The sequence below is a fragment of the Erpetoichthys calabaricus genome, chromosome 5 (assembly GCF_900747795.2).
Source record: "Erpetoichthys calabaricus chromosome 5, fErpCal1.3, whole genome shotgun sequence".
NCBI classification, from domain to species: Eukaryota; Metazoa; Chordata; class Cladistia; order Polypteriformes; family Polypteridae; genus Erpetoichthys; species Erpetoichthys calabaricus.
In genome coordinates this window covers 35,759,345-35,768,623 of record NC_041398.2, presented here as the reverse complement: position 1 = coordinate 35,768,623, position 9,279 = coordinate 35,759,345, and the positions used below count along the sequence as shown (strand labels likewise).

Below are 9,279 nucleotides of genomic sequence, written 5' to 3'. Positions count from 1 at the left end.
CAAAAATGGAGTTTACCTCACATGCATTTATTGGTTACTTTGCAAAAAAAATTCTTAACTGCAGATGATGTAGATCGTTTTGTCTGTGCTGAAATTCCAAACAGAGAAACCTATCCTGAATTATGGTACAAAGTCATTAAACACATGTCTCACTGACCACATTTAAAATATTCAGCACGTTGGGACTCGAAAGATTCCAAATATTGTTTTTACAGAAGTTCTGAAATAAAAGTGAAACTAATGAAATAGCAACAATTCAAAGAAAAAAAAAATCCTACAAGTGTGTATCTGGAAAAACAAAACCAGGGGTTGGCGAGCGAAGCGAGCAGGGGGCTAAGCCCCCTAGTCATACAAATATAAAAACTGTTACTGTGTGCACTTACCTGTTACATTTGGAGGCACAGGTGGAAATTCACAATCACTACTATCACTACACAAGTAGCCTGCTAGTTCTTTGATGTTAAGTACATTTGCTGCTAGTGAAGTCTGCTGTGTCACAAAGTTTGTCCCTCTAATAAACATTCATGAATTGTACTGATCATTGCTTTTTTTGCCAATTTATTTTCACTACTTTAGATCTGAGTTCTTCTGGGGATCATGGAAAATATTTGGGAAGGAACTGTGGATGGTAAATGAGTGATTGGAAAGAGGTGATGAATACGTTGTCTTTGGCTGAAAGCCAAATGTGGCATCAGTGCCATGTCCCGAGAGAATGTAAGAGGTTTCCTTGGCATCCAAAAATTGGAGGACGAAGAGAATCCGGTGTAATTTCTGCTTGGGTGAGACCAACGGCATTAATCTCTCAAGGAAGCTCTATAATTGACAAGGGAGGCACTAGTGGTGGTGGGTTCACTTGCTTTTCTTAAGTAAAATGGGAGGTTGATATTTTTCTTATACCACTTGCAGTTGACTGATCACTGGCTCTACTCTTGCTTGTCTAGGCACTTGGGAAATATTTTTATGACATGTGCAGTTTCTGATGATGAAGGGTGTTAACATTGATTAACTTTCCTAAGGAACATTAATTTGATTTGATTGTGCTAAGAGGGTCTGTTTATGATTGTGGATACACTGTTGAATTGTAAGCCATTATGTTACAGTTTTAAGCCATGTCCTTGACTCACTGTACGATCCTGAGCAGGTCTCTTCATATGCCTCTGATCCAAAAAATAGAAATCGACATTTGTCATGAAAGGAGACCATGCAGTCTGTCAAGCTTGTTTAGTTAGCAAACAACAAAAGTTAGCATAATATCTCTCCCACTCTTACAGAAATGGAAACAATTTAAATGACCTGGACATGGGAAAATCTACAAACTCCACATGCTATTTTAAAACTGAAGTAGCAGTGCTATTTACTGTGCCAGTCACCAGCCAGCCTAATAAATGTTAATGCAATAAAAATCATAGGGAAAAAAAAGTGAAGGTGTGGAAGAAAGGAGAATGCAACAGTAACTAAATAGTGCCACTATGAGGCACCATCAGGCCATGAATTGCACAGCTCGAAAAATCTAAATTCAGCTTTATGTCAAATAAGTCTAAATGTATAAGCTTGCTACTCACTACCAATGTTATATAAAGATAACATAATATTTACATATTCATTTCATTTAGTTCAGGTTTGTGGGGGGCCAAAACCTATCTGAACACCAGCAAAACCAAGGAGCTGGTGGTGGATTTTAGGAGACCCAGGCCCCTCATGGACCCCGTGATCATCAGAGGTGACTGTGTGCAGAGGGTGCAGACCTATAAATACCTGGGAGTGCAGCTGGATGATAAATTGGACTGGACTGTCAATACTGATGCTCTGTGTAAGAAAGGACAGAGCCGACTATACTTCCTTAGAAGGCTGGCATCTTTCAACATCTGCAATAAGATGCTGCAGATGTTCTATCAGACGGTTGTGGCGGGCACCCTCTTCTATGCGGTGGTGTGCTGGGAAGGCAGCATAAAGAAGAGGGATACCTCACGCCTGGACAAACTGGTGAGGAAGGCAGGCTGTATTGTTGGCATGGAGCTGGACAGTTTGACATCTGTGGCGGAATGACGGGCACTGAGCAGACTCCTGTCAATCATGGAGAATCCACCGCATCCACTGAACAGTATCATCTCCAGACAGAGGAGCAGCTTCAGCGACAGACTGCTGTCACTGTCCTGCTCCACTGACAGACTAAGGAGATCGTTCCTCCCCCACACTATGCGACTCTTCAATTCCACCTGGGGGGGGGGTAAACGTTAACATTATTCAAAGTTATTGTCTGTCTGTATACCTGCATTGTTATCACTCTTTAATTTAATATTGTTTTTTATCAATATGCTGCTGCTGGAGTATGTAAAGATCATTTAACTACTTGCTGTACCTTTCTCTAATGTGACAATTCATATATTCTCACATTTTTATGTTTATGTGTTTTCTCAAGGCCAAAATATCTATCTATCTATCTATCTATCTATCTATCTATCTATCTATCTATCTATCTATCTATCTATCTATCTATCTATCTATCTATCTATCTATCTATCTATCTATCTATCTATCTATCTATCTATCTATCTATCTATCTATCTATCTATCTTGGCAGCATTAGGTACAAGGTTGGGACCAGGCCAGAAGAGGGTGATAGTCCATGATATTTCACTCATGCACACATCCACACTTGCACTCATAAAGAGAGAGTTTAGGATTCCGTTAGCCTAATGTGCACATTTGAGGGGTTGCTGGAGGAAAACCACAGTACTTTGATGGAAACTTACACAGATGGTAAGAGAATATGCAAGCTTCACAAAGACAATGATGGGGCGTGGGAATTGCAGGATTCAAGCCGAGAATGGAGAAGTAGCTTACCCACAGTCCAAATTAACATTGGTTACTTAAAGTGGAAGAAAGTATATTGCTGCTCTGGACCTTATAAGGGAAGGGAGAGAGAGAGAGAGAGAGAGAGAGAGAGAGAGAGAGAGAGAGAGAGAGAGAGAGAGAGAGAGAGAGAGAGATGTGCTAACACTAAACTATAAGGTTTAAACAAATAGAAAAATGACAATACTCAAAAGATGGATGGAAAATAAGGTCTAACTAGCAGTATGAGGTGGTCACAAAGAATTAAGAAAGGAGGCATGAAAAAGTTTGTTACAATGTATATAATAAACGCCATGACAATGATAAACATCAATTTTCTGAAATAGAATTTTTCATTGTTTTATTTTTATTCAAGGTGACATACAAGATTAGATTCAACACAAATTGTTCATTTTTTACTTCAGGAGCACAGGCAGGTTAAGTGAGTCACTCAGGGGTTACACCGTGAGTCAGAGATTAAAACTTCAAGCTTGTGGTTTAAGATCCAGTGTTCTAGCTACAAGACTATATTGCCTTCATAATACCCAATTTAAGGGAAACAGTGCCCTTGTCTGGCAGAAGTAAATGCAAAGAAAGGACCAGTTTTGGATAGGACATCAGTCCACATCAGGAAGCATACACAAATGCTTACACATCAGGTTTACACCAATTAAATATGGAAGTAGAAAAGGTAAACTCATGTACTACATGCAAACACCATGCAGATTATGACCAGACAGAGCTTCAAACCAAGGCAGAAAAGCTTATCATTGTGCCTCATAAAACTCTCAATGAGTATGCACATTCTTTAAAAAAAGACTTTTAAATATTGGCAGGTATTTTCATAAGGTGTAGAATAGAATAGAAAAGAAAACACAATGTGTGTTTAATTGAGCAGGACAAACAGGAGAATCAGGCACTGACCAAGACTTTCTACACTGTAATATTGTCCAAGTAGTACTTCAGGGGGTGTAGAAACAGTGTGATCAAGTCTGGAGGGTTTTTAAGTAATCCACAGAAGTTGGGACACCTGTGCAAATTGTTTGCTTCAGCTTGATAGGTTTAATTTACTTTGATTGTTGCAGAACATCTGTAGGTTGTAACCTATTAGTAACTCTTTGAAGAAGGCCTGTTTGTAATATTCCAAAATTTCTTTTTTTTTTACAGTTTTTGCTAACCTAAACTTTACATTTAAACCTCTGGCAGTTTACTGCTTACCTTTTCAACATTTTAGGTCATTCATTGTATTTCAACTGATTAAATTTGAAGAAAAACTGAGCTGTTGTAAAATTTCTTACCAGTGGTGTTTGTATATGTATATGTATATGTATATGTATATGTATATGTATATGTATATGTATATGTATATGTATATGTATATGTATGTGTGTGTGTGTGAAAGTACAGTGGGGTTTGAGTCTTACTGACTTTCTGTTTGTCATCAGGTGCTATTTGCTAAACTAGTGGTAGAAGTCAACATGATGCCATTATTTCTCATGACATCCATCCATCCATCCATCCATTGTCTCCCGCTTATCCGAGGTCGGGTCGCGGGGGCAGCAGCTTGAGCAGAGATGCCCAGACTTCCCTCTCCCCGGCCACTTCTTCTAGCTCTTCCGGGAGAATCCCAAGGCGTTCACAGGCCAGTCGAGAGACATAGTCCCTCCAACGTGTCCTGGGTCTTCCCTGGGGCCTCCTCCCGGTTGGACGTGCCCGGAACACCTCACCAGGGAGGCGTCCAGGAGGCATCCTGATCAGATGCCCAAGCCACCTCATCTGACTCCTCTCGATGCGGAGGAGCAGCGGCTCTACTCTGAGCCCCTCCCGGATGACTGAGCTTCTCACCCTATCTTTAAGGGAAAGCCCAGACACCCTGCGGAGGAAACTCATTTCAGCCGCTTGTATTCGCGATCTCGTTCTTTCGGTCACTACCCATAGTTCATGACCATAGGCGAGGGTAGGAACATAGATTGACTGGTAAATTGAGAGCTTCGCCTTGCGGCTCAGCTCCTTTTTCACCACGACAGACCGATGCAGCGCCCGCATTACTGTGGATGCCGCACCGATCCGCCTGTCGATCTCACGCTCCATTCTTCCCTCACTCGTGAACAAGATCCCGAGATACTTGAACTCCTCCACTTGAGGCAGGATCTCGCTACCAACCCTGAGAGGGCACTCCACCCTTTTCCGGCTGAGGACCATGGTCTCGGATTTGGAGGTGCTGATTCTCATCCCAGCCGCTTCACACTCAGCTGCGAACCGATCCAGAGAGAGCTGAAGATCACGGCCTGATGAAGCAAACAGGACAACATCATCTGCAAAAAGCAGTGACCCAATCCTGAGCCCACCAAACCGGACCCCCTCAACGCCCTGGCTGCGCCTAGAAATTCTGTCCATAAAAGTTATGAACAGAATCGGTGACAAAGGGCAGCCCTGGCGGAGTCCAACTCTCACTGGAAACGGGTTCGACTTACTGCCGGCAATGCGGACCAAGCTCTGGCACCGATCGTACAGGGACCGAACAGCCCTTATCAGGGGGGCCGGTACCCCATACTCTCGGAGTACCCCCCACAGGATTCCCCGAGGGACACGGTCGAATGCCTTTTCCAAGTCCACAAAACACATGTAGACTGGTTGGGCAAACTCCCATGCACCCTCCAGGATCCTGCTAAGGGTATAGAGCTGGTCCACTGTTCCGCGACCAGGACGAAAACCACACTGTTCCTCCTGAATCCGAGGCTCGACTATCCGACGGACCCTCCTCTCCAGGACCCCTGAATAGACTTTTCCAGGGAGGCTGAGGAGTGTGATCCCTCTGTAGTTGGAACACACCCTCCGATCCCCCTTCTTAAAGAGGGGGATCACCACCCCGGTCTGCCAATCCAGAGGCACTGTCCCTGATGTCCATGCGATGTTGCAGAGGCGTGTCAACCAAGACAGTCCTACAACATCCAGAGCCTTGAGGAACTCCGGGCGTATCTCATCCACCCCCGGGGCCCTGCCACCAAGGAGTTTTTTGACCACCTCGGTGACCTCAGTCCCAGAGATGGGGGAGCCCACCTCTGAGTCCCCAGGCTCTGCTTCCTCATTGGAAGGCATGTTAATGGGATTGAGGAGGTCTTTGAAGTACTCCCCCCACCGACCCACAACGTCCCGAGTCGAGGTCAGCAGCGCACCATCCCCACCATATACAGTGTTGACACTGCACTGCTTCCCCTTCCTGAGACGCCGGATGGTGGACCAGAATCTCCTCGAAGCCGTCCGAAAGTCGTTCTCCATGGCCTCCCCAAACTCCTCCCACGCCCGAGTTTTTGCCTCAGCAACCACCAAAGCCGCATTCCGCTTGGCCTGCCGGTACCGATCAGCTGCCTCCAGTGTCCCACAGGACAAAAGGGTCCTGTAGGACTCCTTCTTCAGCTTGACGGCATCCTTCACCACCGGTGTCCACCAACGGGTTCGGGGATTGCCGCCACGACAGGCACCGACCACCTTACGGCCACAGCTCCGGTCAGCCGCCTCAACAATAGAGGCACGGAACATGGCCCATTCGGACTCAATGTCCCCCACCTCCCTCGGGACATGGTCGAAGTTCTGCCGGAGGTGGGAGTTGAAGCTACTTCTGACAGGGGGCTCTGCCAGATGTTCCCAGCAGAACCTCACAACACGTTTGGGCCTACCACGCCTGACCGGCATCCTCCCCCACCATCGAAGCCAACTCACCACCAGGTGGTGATCAGTTGACAGCTCCGCCCCTCTCTTCACCCGAGTGTCCAAGACATGTGGCCGCAAGTCCGACGACACGACCACAAAGTCGATCATCGAACTGAGGCCTAGGGTGTCCTGGTGCCAAGTGCACATATGAATACCCCTATGCTTGAACATGGTGTTCGTTATGGACAATCCGTGACGAGCACAGAAGTCCAATAACAAAACACCGCTCGGGTTCAGATCGGGGGGGCCATTCCTCCCAATCACGCCCTTCCAGGTCTCACTGTCATTGCCCACGTGAGCATTGAAGTCTCCCAGCAGAACGAGGGAGTCCCCAGAAGGTATGCCCTCTAGCACCCCCTCCAGGGACTCCAAAAAGGGTGGGTACTCCGAACTGCTGTTCGGTGCATACGCACAAACAACAGTTAGGACCCGTCCCCCCACCCGAAGGCGAAGGGAGGCTACCCTCTCGTCCACCGGGGTAAACCCCAATGTACAGGCTCCAAGTCGGGGGGCAATAAGTATACCCACACCCGCTCGGCGCCTCTCACCGGGGGCAACTCCAGAGTGGTACAGAGTCCAGCCCCTCTCAAGGAGATTGGTTCCAGAGTCCAAGCTGTGCGTCGAGGTGAGTCCGACTATATCTAGCCGGAACCTCTCAACTTCGCGCACTAGCTCAGGCTCCTTCCCCTTCAGAGAGGTGACATTCCACGTCCCAAGAGCCAGCTTCTGTAGCCGAGGATCGGACCGCCAAGGTCCCCGCCTTCGGCCACCACCCAACTCACACTGCACCCGACCTCCTTGGCCCCTCCCATAGGTGGTGAGCCCATGGGAAGGGGGACCCACGTTGCCTCTTCGGGCTGTGCCCGGCCGAGCCCCATGGGTGCAGGCCCGGCCACCAGGCGCTCGCCATCGAGCCCCACCTCCAGGCCTGGCTCCAGAGTGGGGCCCCGGTGACCCGCGTCCGGGCAAGGGAAAACGGCGTCCAAAGTTTTCATTCATCATAGAAGGTTTGAACCGCTCTTTGTCTCATCCCTCACCTAGGACCAGTTTGCCTTGGGTGGCCCTACCAGGGGCATAAAGCCCCGGACAACAGAGCTCCTAGGATCATTGGGACACGCAAACCCCTCCACCACGATAAGGTGGCGGTTAAAGGAGGGGTTTTTTAGCGCGGTAGTGTGGCCGAGCGGTCTAAGGCGCTGGATTCAGGTTCCAGTCTCTCAGGAGGCGTGGGTTCGAATCCCACCACTGCCATCTTTGCAGATAACTTTCAACAAACAGACTTGCCAAAGGAAGAAACGGCAAAGCTCCCCAAGTTCTTTCTCATGACAAAAGACTCTAAATCCAGGCTTACTATAGCGCAGTCAGTAACTTGCGTATAAGACTGAGCTGATTTGGCCTATGAGTAAGTTATAGTACAACAGTCATTAAATCAGACTTCCAAAGATTTTGGTAGTGGAGTTGAGGGTCACTATCTAGCAGTGACATCTTTGTCCCCTGCTCTTTACACTGCTACTCACTATATGCTTATCTTATTTGTTGGGACTTGCAGAACTCTTCTCATCACGGGCTCAGTTTCAGATATGAAGATGGTCATGTTAACTGCACTTAAGGATTTACTCATATTTAAAATATGGCCCTAAAAAAGATTTTAATGTATTCTCTTGTGGTGTCAGTTATTCTAGAATGCTTCATGTTTTATTCTTTTTTAAAATTCTTCAAGTGCAGTCCATTTTCATGGACAATTTGGTTTGCCTAAGAACACAATTAATAAATAGGACTTACTTATGTTATTCATTCAATAAATGAGGACACAAAACTCTCTCTTTAAAATAAAAGTAGTTTTTGACCCAAAGAAATATTTTGGGATATGTTTTTCATTGTGTTTTCAATAAAATATACTATTGACAACATATGTACTATAATATACTATTAACAATATATTATTGAAAATGAATATGAAAAAATGACTGAACCAAATAATTATGCTTTATATATCAGTTTTAAATACACTGGCACTTGTCATTTTATTTAATTATGTCTTTTCGGTCATTATTTTCTTTATACGGTTTTGATATTCATTATTTTCTAACTTATAAATAAGTAAATTTATATATTTGAAATTGAGGTATACACTTAAACAAAATGAATACTAGTCTCAGTCATCTCATTTGCTTCTTTAAAACTGAAAAAATGTTCTAAACAAATTAAACCGACTTTCTGCATTGTACTGTCGTCTCCATCCTGCAAACTCTTCTCTTGTTTTTACTTTGGAGCAAAACGACCCCAATATAAGAACATTATCAATATATCCTGGAGCAAAAGAAGTAATCGAATTAATACATAGTCGTTTTCTTAACAGAACGGCCTCTTCTCCTTACGTCTATACTTTTGTGTAGGTAACTAACAATGACAGACCTCTCTTTGGTGACAACTCGACTCCAGTGGGGCGACTCGCTTTGGGGGAAATACGACGGACTTGCGCGCGTGCGCCCGTCACATTCTGGAAAGCGAAATGTTTTCTGAAGCCGATATGAGACGAAGTTTTAATTTTATGTAGGGCCTCATAAGGCTTACAAATGCATTCTTGGTCAAAAAAAAAAAAAAAGACAAAGTATTTCTAATTTCTTACCTCTCTTGTGTGTTATAGGGGTGTAGCTCGAAACAAGTTGTTTTTTATTCAATTCCTCCAGCGAGGCAATAATCAAAAAAATATTTTTGCCGATTAAATACGCTAAT

At 45.1% G+C, this 9,279-nt stretch overlaps 1 non-coding gene across 1 annotated transcript; it reads left to right on the top strand.

Moving 5' to 3' along the window:
• Positions 1-7,712: 7,712 nt before the first annotated feature.
• trnal-cag (transfer RNA leucine (anticodon CAG)) lies at positions 7,713-7,794 on the top strand. The gene has a single exon. It is a non-coding gene; the product is annotated as a tRNA-Leu (tRNA).
• The last annotated feature ends 1,485 nt before the right edge of the window (positions 7,795-9,279 follow it).